The following is a 13216-nucleotide window of genomic DNA, read 5'->3' as shown; positions in this document are numbered from 1 at the left end:
AACTGGTACATCTGATGGTAGCTTTGATTGTTACAAATGTCGGTAGCCAAAGTGTCTCATGCCAGAGAGCCTTTAGCCATTCCCTTTTCCACCACGCTTTTCTGTTGTTTGTTTTGGTGACATCGTTGTAGTGCAAAACTTTAGAAACGTGATTGTCTGCAGATTTCCACAGAATTGAGTTGCTCATAGAAACCCCCCCCCCCCCCCTCAAAAAAAAAATAAAAAAAAAACAAACTATTTTTCCGTTTGACTGGTAGCCTTCTGTTGTTTCTTTAGTTTTTGACACACCAATTTGATCCGAATTTGAAACCAGGAGAGTTCCTCGAGGGCCTAGTGATCAAAATGAAATTAATTGAAAGTCATTACATTCCAAATAGTTTGTGTATTCCTTGCATTGCACTCTTTATGACAAATATTGTAGTTTGTAAACAGTTGTTCATATATCCTATTTCCTTGTGCAGATATTGGATATGTGACGGAAGCGGACGTTGTAGAGTTGGTGTTGCGTCGATGGCGTCCTGTGATTATTGAGGACGTCCTCGTGGAAGCGTTTCAGGTATTTATATGAAGAAAGGCAGATATCACTTGTAGTGCTAGACCACATTAATTTTGTATTTCTCTTATATTTTATTCTGTCATTTTTGGATTGTATACAGTAACTTGATTTTACAAAAGTAAATGTGAATGTTTTTAGAAAACACACATTTAAGTACAATTTTTACAATCTGATTTATTCATCTTATAATTTTTCATAAATTCTATAATCATTTTACTTTTGAAATTTACTGTTGAAGGAGCGGCAAGACCTGGAAGTGGACATGGTCATCTAAGAGGTTGGACCAGGCTGATGGACATTAGCTTTTCCATCTATGGAAAAGTAGGTTAATGAAGATACTACATAATAATTTATAATATTTCCATAACACATTTGCTTAAGATTTTTACCAAAAATATTTACCCAAATAGATGGAAATCTCTAGTCGTCCAGCATACATGTGAATAACACATATTTTGATATTGTGTTTGGGACATGGCACCGTTCAGTAAATATGTTCCATTGCATTGAAGATTATATCACCACGAATCATCATTTCAATCATACAAATGTTTTTTGCTCAGCAATACGACAGGGTGTGCAGGGCCAACGTCAACATGAATCATCTACGCCACAGGCTTGTACAACAAGGAGGGAAAAGATTGAGGAGCGGGATGTGGACCAGCTTATCCGAGAGAAGAAACCAGACTGACGAACCACTCACCTAGTAAGATATGATTTTAAGGTCTGTTATGGCACCTCTTTTGAAAATACACCATAAGTGGCAATGTCTGATGATGATGCTGATGATGCTGATGGTGATGATGCTGCTTCTGATGCTGCTGCTGCTGCTGCTGCTGCTGATGATGATGATGATAATGATGATGATGATGATGGTGGTGGTGGTGGTGTTGGTGGTGGTGGTGGTGGTGGTGATGATGATGATGATCTACCGTTTTCTGTGTTATGTTTTATGTCTGACCTGAATGCATCATCTGTTGTCTGTGAATAGCGAATATGTAAATTTTTAATGCATAATTCATTTTTAAATTCCAAACACTCCTTTACAGTTGGGGACTTGACCCAGCAGCTCTTCTTCCCCCATCATGCCCAGCAGACTGGTCCAACATTTTTCAAAGCTCCACAGAAATGTGATGCCTGGAAATTGGCTGTCTTTGGAGTATGTGCAGAAGGCTCAGGTACATTGTAGATCTTAAAAACTGAGTTCATGTATTATTCAACAGTGTAAATAGACATGTTTTTTTCAACTTTTCATTTACTTTGAGTCAATTTTTAGCTCGACTATTCGAAGAATAGGTGGGCTATACTACTCGCCCCAGCGTCGGCGTCCGGTTAAAGTTTTAGGGCAAGTTGAGATTTTCACTTATAAGTCCAGTACCCCACATTCAATTGACTTAATACTTCACGCAGTTGTTCAGGGCCATCACATGATGAGGTTAGATAACTCCATATTATTCTTTACACAGATTATGGCCCCTGATTGACTATGGAACTTAGGTTAAAGTTTAAGGGCAAGTTAGAATATTTATTAATAACTTCTATATCCTTTGTTTAATTGACTTAATTCTTCACACAGTTGTTCAAGACCATCACACAATGAGGTTACATAACTCCATATTATCCTAAATACAAGTTATGGCCCCTGATTGACTTAGGTTAAAGTTTTAGGGCAGGTTAAAGTTTTAGGGCAAGTTGGGATTTTCACTTAAAACTCCAATACCATTCATTCAATTGACTTAATACTTCACACAGATGTTCAGAGCCATCACATAATGAGGTTAGATAACTCCATATTATCTTTTATACAAATTATGGCCCCTGATTGACTATGGAACTTAGGTTAAAGTTTTAGGGCAGGTTGGGATATTGTTTAATAATTTCTATACCCTTCATTCAATTGACTTAATACTTCACACAATTGTTCAGGACCATCACCCAATGAGGTTACATTACTCCATATCCTTAATACAAGTTATGGCCCCTGATTGACTAAGGTTAAAGTTTTAGGCAAGTAAAAGTTAAGGGCAACTTGGGATTTTATTAAAAAAAACTTTTATACCGTTCATTAAATGCACTTAATAAAATTCAAAATTATTTTCGACCATCTTACAATAAGAAACATAACTCCGTTTTAAGCCTAAATACAAATTATGGCCCTTGAATTTTTTATTTATTTTTATTATTTTTTTTTAATTTCCTTTGAAAGGCATATTTGTATATTCTTAACCACATTTTCATAATGGGAAATCAAGTTAATTGAATGACTTGCGTCATTGTTCGGGTGGGAGGGCAGCATCAGTCACCTTATGTATCAAATAATTTTAGTTAGGTTTGACATAAAGAGACCAAACTTGGTATTATTACATCATTATTGTATTCTAAGTCAAAGCGGCGTAGTCGAGCGCGCTGTCTTACGACAGCTCTTGTTTACTTGCTTCTTGTTGTTCCTAAATTGAGATGAAATACATGTGCACAGTGCAGTTCAAAAGACTTATGTCGTAATGTTAACATACTTTTAAACATTTTATTCACTGTTTAGTACCATAGGTCAATGTCATTATGTTAATGTAGTAACATTTTAATAACTTTTTTCTAATTGACATGCGCATGTATCTGTTGTAGGACTACATATTGCGGATTGAGATATCTAGGATAGCCATTAGGAGCTCCTTGGCCATTTTCCATCCAAAACAACCTCAGATGTTCATGGACGCTTTACAAGGTCAGATATCTTTACATTTAACTATGCTGCAATAAGATCACACGGTAATTTAAATTTTTAATTTAGCAGTTAAATTTTATGATGTTTCTTATGGGAATCATAATTCTTTATGCAATATTTTTATGCACTTCAATCAATTTAAACGTAAATGTACAAGATACACATTAAAACACTACAATCCATTTAAACTATTATGTTATTTGTTTACAAACTTCTTCTACAGATAAATGGCAAACATCAAGGTTATTTTCAATTGAAAATGGCCGAGAAGTTCCAAATGCAATGATAGCAGGAAATACAAAATTCCACCTGGGTCTGCACTGGGGCACTGCAGTCCATAGTAGGTTAATAGTATTACTTACTGAATAATTCCCTAAAAGACTTTTTTAGATTTTTAAAAGTATTCACTTTTGTTTTAGCCTTGGTGTTGTTGTTGTTAGTGTCATGTAGAAAACTTACCTTGGCCATAACTTAAATACTGTTGAAATTATTTGAATGGTATTTTGTTGACATGTTGCCAGAGGAATTACGTAGATGTGTAGCAAAAATCGTAATTGTGTTTTAAGTAATTTTTGTGTTAGTTTAATTTTTGAAATGAACAAAATTAAGCAAACCCTCCTATGATTTCAGATGGAAAATCAAATGCTGAGATGATAGGAGAAGTGGCTGCGACTGTGACCAGCTCATCAAGGAGTGACCATAACATTCTCCAACTTGTAGCTGATGCCTGAAAACCAGTCGAGCTCTTCTATTGGAAACACTACCTTCGACTGTTCTTCAAGCCATTGAAAAACATCTCGAAGTAACACCATTTTGTACTTGAAGCTATGATAACATAAATGACATGATATGTCATATCACCATTTCTTAAAGCATACATTTATAAGCATAATTTTCCAAGAATGTTTAAAGGGATTGTACACCAGATTGGCACCAAAAAAGTTTTTTTTCTGTTACAAATCTCAGGACAATTATTTAATAAAATGTTTACCCTTTACCCCCTTCACCTCGGGACAACAGTTTTGACAGTTACCCAAATAAACATGAAATTACTGTAAACTTAACACTTGTTTTTATTATTCTTCTGTTAATATTTTTTGGGTTTTAAATATGTTTTATCAATTAATAATTTCAGCAGATGGACCCAGATTTGTGTAGTGCAGAGAGATTGCTGAATCAGATGTTGTGAAGTACAACTAATGCTTCATTGCTGAAAATGGGAGGAGTTGTCTTGCCTGAACTCCCTTGTGAAATCTGCACCAAGGGCGTGGACTTTGATAACAGTGATATTTACATGAGAAGATAAGGAAATACTTCAGAATTGACGTTAATAGAGACAAATTAGCTTACCCTGGACCATCTCAACCAAAGCAGTGAACACACTATAACCTTTTCTTCTTACAATTTGTTTAGATATATCTGTCATACAACTGATGTATGGTAGGGTGAAATATGTTTTCAACTATAATATATGTTCTCTATTGAAGGTTGTCTATTGTAATCAACAATTGACATTCATTGTATTATTCGCCTGTTAACTTTTTACAAATTTCCCTTGATAGCTTTACTTTAAAGATGCTCTCTCACTTCCATATAAGATGTACATTGTACCACAATTAATACAAATGTATTATATTCCATACAGGACAAATACATGTCTTAAACAATAGTTATTATGAAGGAATACACAGTTAAATTTTAAGGAAACGTGCAGAAAACACGCTTTATACATACATTATGAGTGAATAGTAGATCACAATCTTTTAGCATTCACCAGTAAATTCGAATATTTGCTTTTTCAGCTATTAAAGGGACTGTACACCAGATTGTCACCAAAAAAAGTTTTTTTCTGTAACGAATCTCAGGACATTTATTTAATAGAATGTGTTACGCTTTGATATCATAATTGTAAAAAAAATACCAAAATGTATAAACTAAATTGTGTCGGAGACCGGGTTTAAACCCGTGTGGCCAAAATTGCAGTCCAGTGTTGTATTCACTGTGCTACAAAGGCTTACTCCAAACGAGTGGTATATTTAAGCTATATACCTCACGTGGTAATATCACATGATAACATTGACTTTTATAGCCAATCACGCATAAGGAATGTTGAGTTCTACTAGGTAGACACATTCATTAATCTTTTTTAATGGATAAATACGAAATAACTGCTAAACTTATATAAATTTTAAACTTAAGTTAGTAAGTTTCAATGCATTGTACACATTAATACCAAGTTTATGTCAGTTTTCGACAATTTTCTTTTTTTCTTGCAAATTGATCATCTGTTGCACAGTTGCTTTAATACATGGGTATAAAGTTGTCAGTAATTATTATTTTCCATTAATGCATTATGTAGTATAAAGTACTCATAATTTACATAATAATTATGATAACCATGTGTATCAATTGAATTTTAATAAGAGTGTCACTTAAAAGTAATTTCTATTAACTTTTTATGTCTGTCTGAATCATCAATTTAAAATTCAATGTTTGACCAGGTTTATAAGAATGCTGAACTGCAATGTCAAAACAAAACATGTAATATATATTTAAATGTGCATTAAGTTTTGTCATGGTAACATTTCAGTTTGTTTTCTTTATCAAAATAATTATTTACTATAATTTTGTATCTTAGTCAAATAGATATGTAACAAAAGAACACAGTTTATTATAAGCTTTTCTGTAGTTGATAGAGATTTTTCTCCCACCTCAGATATGTAGATCCAATAATTTAACCATGCTAGAAATTCTTATCTTGCCCACCAGCGAATATAAAATGCCCGTATGGAACTCCTTTTTTAATGGTCACTACATTTTAATTAACTCCCTTGTTGAAGACAATGTTGACTGTAGCATCATGGAAACCTTGTCTTGTGGCAATATTTAGAACGCTAATTATTTATTTCTCGCTTCAAATGTCACCATAAACCAGTTTTCACGCACCTTTCAAGAAATAATGCTTCACTCTCCTTAGAACTATTTCAAGACCGATCTGACTATTTACATAATCTGAATCACTGCGCGCATATTCATGACAACCATGAATTATCGCATATCCATTCGCAATTATTTTCACTAAGCACAAAAGAGTTCCAACAAAAAATACATTTTTACATAAATTTTTTAACTGGTGAGGGAGAAAAAGCATCTACCATAGCCGCTCGTGTAAGATAGGTTCATCCCGACCCTCGCGCAGGGTCGGAATGAACACCCTTTCTCGGTTCGTAATGAACCCATCTTACACTCTCGGCCATGGGAGATACTTTTAATGACTGAAATAAAATCACCATCTTTATCATTAAATTCATATGCTCATCTATATTTGTCTTTAAAATTGTTGATATTTGAGAACTAATTCGGAAAGGTGTTAAGTGTATTGTTATTTTACTAAGTTTGGTAAAAAAATAAATATTGTGTATAATGAGTATAGCTACAAAATGCATAAATACCAGAATAAACCTGTTATTGAATTACAATTTCTGAATATTTTGAATGTATTTTTTTTGTACAACAATGATCCACTCCTGACATAATTGAACACGTGTGTTATTGAAGCGTTTTATGTCATGTGATGTATGGTCAGTCAATGGAAAGGCGTGAATATGCACAGGTTGTAAATATATTGGTCATTTCTATGCTTGACTGAAGTGGTTAACTTGATTTTATTCAAATTTGAGTCGTTTAATGTTGGCATAAAGATGTTTTATCATTTAATGTTATTATTCTAATCGGGAAATTGTTTAGTTAATTGGGAAAATTTATATGATCATGTTAATCATTAATTAGAAAAAAAGTATTTAGGTCATGAAGTTGAAATATTTCAAAAAGTATTGATGAATACTGAAGGAAATATTTATACATTTTGATCTCGTGAATTTTGAAGCATTATGGTATTCAGGTACAGTTTTCCAGAGTTATTTTACAAACAGTTGAAGTTTTGATCTCTGGTTTTTACCCTGTCTTGGAATATCATAATTTGTACAACGTTGTATTATTTGAACATTGTATATAGATGCTGTATGGTAACAGTTTTCTGTAAAGATTTTAGTGGCTGTACTCGAGAAATCTGATAAGTTTTTAATGCCTAGCTAGTCCCAATGTCTTGAAACTTTTTAACCATAAAAGACTTATTTCAGTTAGCCAAAATGCATACCTCAATTGGATTTTGATACATGAAAAATGGTTTATTGTAATTGACAATTCCTATATAAAGTATAACGAAGTGAATATAATGCAAATTATTGAAAAACAAAAAGAGTGAGCTTAGATAGTCCTGTTGTAAGGGACTTAAGAAGTTTCGAGAAATTGGGGCGATCATGTTTGTAATTCAAGTATTTTTTTAATATGCCTTTATTTTTGTTGAATAGTTTTTTAAGACCTCTAGTTTGATCCCTAATGTGTTGCATATTGTATTGTATTTTATTGTCGTTGCCATGGTAACATTTTAATAAAATGGATGTATTGCAATGGTAACATTGTTAATATTAATGAAAGTATTATCATGATATTTTTAGAAAATTGTCACCACTTTAGATTATGTTATTTTGTGTATGATTATATTATATACCTACAAAATATATAAAGACATGAAAAAACACGTTTTCTTGGATTATTATCTCTAATATTCGCCACAAATGTATAACAAACGTTACATTATTTGTCATAAAGACTATGCCATTATCGTGCCTTCCATCAGCAAGGTTTCCATGTCCAAAACCTTTGGCCAAATCTGGACTCTTATCGTGTAAGGCGTAATAATTCATGTTGTCGACAGGGTTATCTTGGACTAGAGTAGTGTACAAGAACTCATGGCCAATTGTTCCTTTTAATCATGTTTCGGAAAACCCAAGGTTATATGGTTATGCTTTGATGATCTTGGCGTTCGTATGTTCGCATCTTCGTCTTCGCCTCCATGTATTCATAATTACCCAGCACATACATTGTGCACTCTAAGAATACATGCATTTTATTAATCAGAATACAGGAAAAACGTAATGACGCTAAAAAAGAGGTGTTACACAAATTCAAACTGATATGCGAAGTGACAGCAGCTGTTTTTGTGACAATTTTTAAGATGACAACTCTTAAAAAAAAATAACAGCATTGTTTATGTTAGTTTATCAAGGTCAGTTTTGAGGTCTGTCTGCACCCACTTTTAAATCAAACTATTGATTGTATTTATACATTGAAAAATACATGAAATCAGGACAAAGTAACTCAAAGGGACTCAAATAAAAAAGTCAATGAATGGAAAAGTAGCAGTTAGTACACAATCACGGTTCTTATTTCCTGAATAACGTTTGTCTTTAACCATCCTATTTCCTAATAATACAAAGTAAACAACACGGACTAGCCCAGTGTTCGTAAATTTCCAAATGAAGCCTGTTTAGAGACACACGACAATGGCCCAAACGACAATTCACAAGAAAAACAAACATAAACACCACACACACGAAGACAAACACCACACACATGAAGACAAACACCACAAACATGAAGACAAACGCCACAAACACGAAGACAAACACCACACACATGAAGACAAACACCACAAACATGAAGACAAACACCACAAACACGAAGACAAACACCACACACACGAAGACAAACACCACACACATGAAGACAAACACCACAAACATGAAGACAAACACCACAAACACGAAGACAAACACCACACACATGAAGACAAACACCACAAACATGAAGACAAACACCACAAACATGAAGACAAACACCACACACACGAAGACAAACACCACAAACATGAAGACAAACACCACACACACGAAGACAAACACCACAAACATGAAGACAAACACCACACACACGAAGACAAACACCACAAACATGAAGACAAAAAGCACAAACTCGAAGACAAACACCACCCACACGAAGACAAACACCACAAACATGAAGACAAACACCACAAACAGACCACATGCTCATCAAAATAGCTTTACCAATAAATGATGGGATAACCAGCTTGGAACTGTCAGTGAAACACGAGTTCACTGGAACACCAATCTTCTGGGGTGCTTTAGCTAGCTTGGGTGACCATAACCTCTCATTTGTCCATTTATCAATTATTACTTAATTAAAGATATAAGCCTCATTACGTATATTACTGCACATGTTCATCAAATTAGTGTTGTTCCGTATGCTAATCAATGAATGGTGATCATGAAGAATTTGTTTCAATATCACAAATCGCCTCAAGCGAAACGGACGTCTTCATGAGATAGGTAAATTACATATAAGTATGTGCGGCTCATTGGTCTAAGGGTATGATTTTCGCTTTGGGTGCGAGAGGTCCCGGGTTCAAATCCCGGACGAGCCCGTAATATTTCACCTTTTATTTGTTTTACGTTAGCTCCTTCATCACCGATACAAAAGTGTCAAAGGGTGACTTCCGTCTACGTCAGTGTAATACCACATCGTCTGCGAAACACATTGTACATTATTTCTGCGTGTACGAGTAGCTACGGGTACACGATAAAGTTTAGTGGGTTTTTTTTGGTGAAGTCCTTCTCGATAGGGGCCGGGAGACTACCAGTGTGTCGGAATGCTAAACGCAGATCCTTTTTACTTCATATTCTCGGGGATAGGAAACGAAAACCTATCGCGATCAAACACATGTGTCTAAAAGGAAAACAGAGATGTTAAAATACGGTGGCATAGAGATGTGTTTTATTGTTGTTTAGTAAATGTTTATCATACAAATATTTGTGTTAGGAAAACAAATCGAAGTATTTTCATAGCTTTGGTGTGGGCATCGGCAGCGTCGTCGGGGTCGTGCACTCTAACAGATCGACCGTTATTAAAACAGCGTTCAAGATGTGAACATGCAATTCAGTAAACATGATCCAAGTAATACTATACTACACATATATACATATATGTGTGTGCGTGTGTGCGTGCGTGCGTGCGTGCGTGTGCGCGTGTGTGTGTGCCAAGGTCAATTGCTTGGCTTTGATAATTGTACAGTCATGTCTACATTCAAATAAAAAACAGACGAGCGTAGGCATCCGTTTACGATGCCCTTGGCGAAACTGTTTTGCCTAAATAAACTGTGTTTCTGCACTTCATCCACACTGATGCAGGCATATACATTTAATAGTAATAGTGGTCACCATAAACTAAGTTGTGGCCTCAAGTGACTAAGTTGTGGCCACATTTTACTAAGTTGTGGCCATACTCTAAATCAAGTGTTGCGGATGTCACCTCTGTGCCACCGTAGATCTGTGATAACTACTGATGCGTGTCGTCTGCTTCAGACTGTCACCATCGCTGCTTTAGCGCGCTCGAAAATGAGGATAAGTATTGCAAATATGATGGAGACGGAGTCACATATTGTACAGAGTGCGAACTAGGGTGGGCGAGACTCTTGTGGAGACTAAGGTTCATAATTTTTCGACATGTTTTATATTTTATAATCTTGTGTATTTACAAATATCTTTTTTGTAGATCTAAATCACACATAGACCAAGCAATATTAATAAAGTAATTACACTGTACGTGATCTTGACCTTCAGCTGGGTGTAAAAGAAATATATTCAAACTTGCGTTTAATTCTTTGGTTAATTATGAAGGATACCTAACACCAATATTTGTTTTTTCCAAAAGAAATGATTCTTTATAAAATATGTTTAGAATTGACGCCATGTGCCGTATGAAGTCAAACTTATGTCGTCGTTTCTCGCATATTGTCGTGAAAAGCCTTCGTGATTTAAAACATACTCTTCTTGTGAGAATCTCGCACTTCAGCAGTTATTTTAGTCGTTAAACTGCCATACAGTGTGTCGCTTTGTCATCATGTGTTATCGCCCGTGTTCGTCTACCAAAAGTTACTGCCGAAACATTGAGCTAATTTGCCACACAAGACGAATGACTAATTAATAAGTGTGACATAGTGAGCCTGCTTATGGCTTACCAACCACGGCCAGTTCATTCAACACAACTCATTGCCCTCCGCGACGATAACAGGCACACTCTACAGCGCCGTTATCGCGGCAAGTTTAGAATAAATTGCAATGACATAATAGAGACTTACCACGACAATGCTTGTAGAAATAAATCTAACGAGGTCGATGTATACTAAACGCCAAATATTTACACACCCATGTAGGAACATCATAAATTTAGATTAGATGCATATTTTAACATCTCGTATTAGGATGTCTTTACTTCGATGGTCGTTATTTTCAATTGTCTAATTTCATTCCATTTAAATATATAGATGGAGACTCCAATGATGTTATGATACAATGATAAATATCGTATCTATGAAACGGGTTGTTCCGTTGCTTAATGGTAAAATATGTGTTATTATTTTATAGCTTCGAAATAAATGAATTAAATCGAAGCTACATTTACGAGTAAGAGTAACGGATACAATTGAATTTGATGAAAGGTGTTTCCTTCTTCAATACGCAGGCAACCCGCACTAGGGTAGTTACCCCAGCAGTTATTTATATCTATACAAGTTGCGTGCATTTTATTCTTATTCTGTGTGCGTATGGTTTGGGGTCTGTTATGCATTGAACCAGTTAAGCAGGTAAAAGTTAAATTTGGGTTCTTAGATTTTTCCCTGTAATGAACATTGTATTATTACGGAGGGGCTCTTTTAATTGAGCGTCCAATTCAGATAACAACTGTGTATTCCACTACTCCTACCACGGCTTTTGCTCTCCGAGCGACGATCTCGAAGAGTTTACATGCACCTGCTCGGAAGGGAAGATTGGTCAAATATGCGAAACAGTAGGTAATAAAATGCCTTGAATTGTTAGTGAACAAAAATGTATTCACCAAATACAGACACTTTCTAACCGTTTTGAAGCAATGAAACATAGCGTATTTTTGGAAATCTTACAATGAAAGGTAAGACTGCAATTCACTTTACAAGAAGGACAAGACACAGAATATGTGAACAAGTTTGCACATTCGCATCAGAATTAGAACCCGGGACCTTTGTAAAATATCGCTAGACCACCACAGCGGCATCAGAATGACAATGTTCTAATGTTATACAAAAACAATTCAGAATAAAAGCGAAAGTTATCAGCGATTTGGTCACTATCAAATGCACATGTGTTTTGTGTATAGACGACGTGCACACACTTGAAAAGGACATTTATCATTTTGTCGAACCTTTAAGCTATCAGTTTGTAGAACTATTTAACGGTTCAGTGAACATTAGGCAATTTGTCATTCAATTCTTTATTCGTGACAATATGCTCCTGGGCATCTTGGTTTGTTGAAACAATAGGAGGGGATCATTTGCAATTTGCATTGGTAACTTTAAGTTTCAGCCGCATGTCCTGTTCTATTTGAATAGACACACGGATAACAAAGCATTGTTCCAAACGGTCGAAGAGTCATTCGGAACCGAAATATATGAAGGACCTACCATGGTAGATAAAACTCTCGACTTTGTAGCTACAGAAATATTTGTTGAAGGAAATTGGGCAAGGGACGAGGTTGGAAGATACGTATTTGTTCTAACGGAAGGGCTAGTTTCGAAACCGCTACAAAGTAGGGAAAGTTCATACATGGTACATTTTAAAAGTTATGTTCCCAGTTATGCAATAGCTGCTGAAAGTGTCGCCAACCAAAGATGATTACAAAAGATTTGCATAAGTAAACCGTTGAAAAGCTAAAAGTCAACCAAAACTTATTTGTTCACTTTTTGTGACTTTTATTAAGTTAAATCACATCCGATTTCAAATCTGTGTTAAATTGAAAAGCCATATTTACTGAGCGATTTCGGGTTTTGGTGATGCTTACTCGGGATGAAAGTCTAACTGACGTCAGTAGAATGTTTGTAAACATAGAAGAAAAAAATATATCGCCTTCGCGAACGCTTTCAACAAACTAGAGGTTTCGCAGATCGTGCAATATCTTTAAGACAACGTGTAACACCGAATAGACCGTTT

The 13216-nt window shown here is 35.1% G+C and overlaps 1 long non-coding RNA gene and 1 other non-coding gene across 2 annotated transcripts; both read left to right on the top strand.

Annotated features, from left to right (window-relative positions):
* The first annotated feature begins 1125 nt into the window (after positions 1-1125).
* LOC128212842 (uncharacterized) lies at positions 1126-3278 on the top strand. Its single transcript, XR_008257624.1, has 3 exons — positions 1126-1262; positions 1606-1734; positions 3179-3278. It is a non-coding gene; the product is annotated as an uncharacterized LOC128212842 (long non-coding RNA).
* Positions 3279-9549: 6271 nt separating this feature from the next.
* Positions 9550-9621, top strand: Trnap-ugg (transfer RNA proline (anticodon UGG)). Its single transcript has one exon. It is a non-coding gene; the product is annotated as a tRNA-Pro (tRNA).
* The last annotated feature ends 3595 nt before the right edge of the window (positions 9622-13216 follow it).

This window comes from Mya arenaria, chromosome 13 (assembly GCF_026914265.1).
Source record: "Mya arenaria isolate MELC-2E11 chromosome 13, ASM2691426v1".
Lineage (NCBI taxonomy): Eukaryota > Metazoa > Mollusca > Bivalvia > Myida > Myidae > Mya > Mya arenaria.
This window is presented reverse-complemented; position numbering and strand designations above follow the sequence as displayed.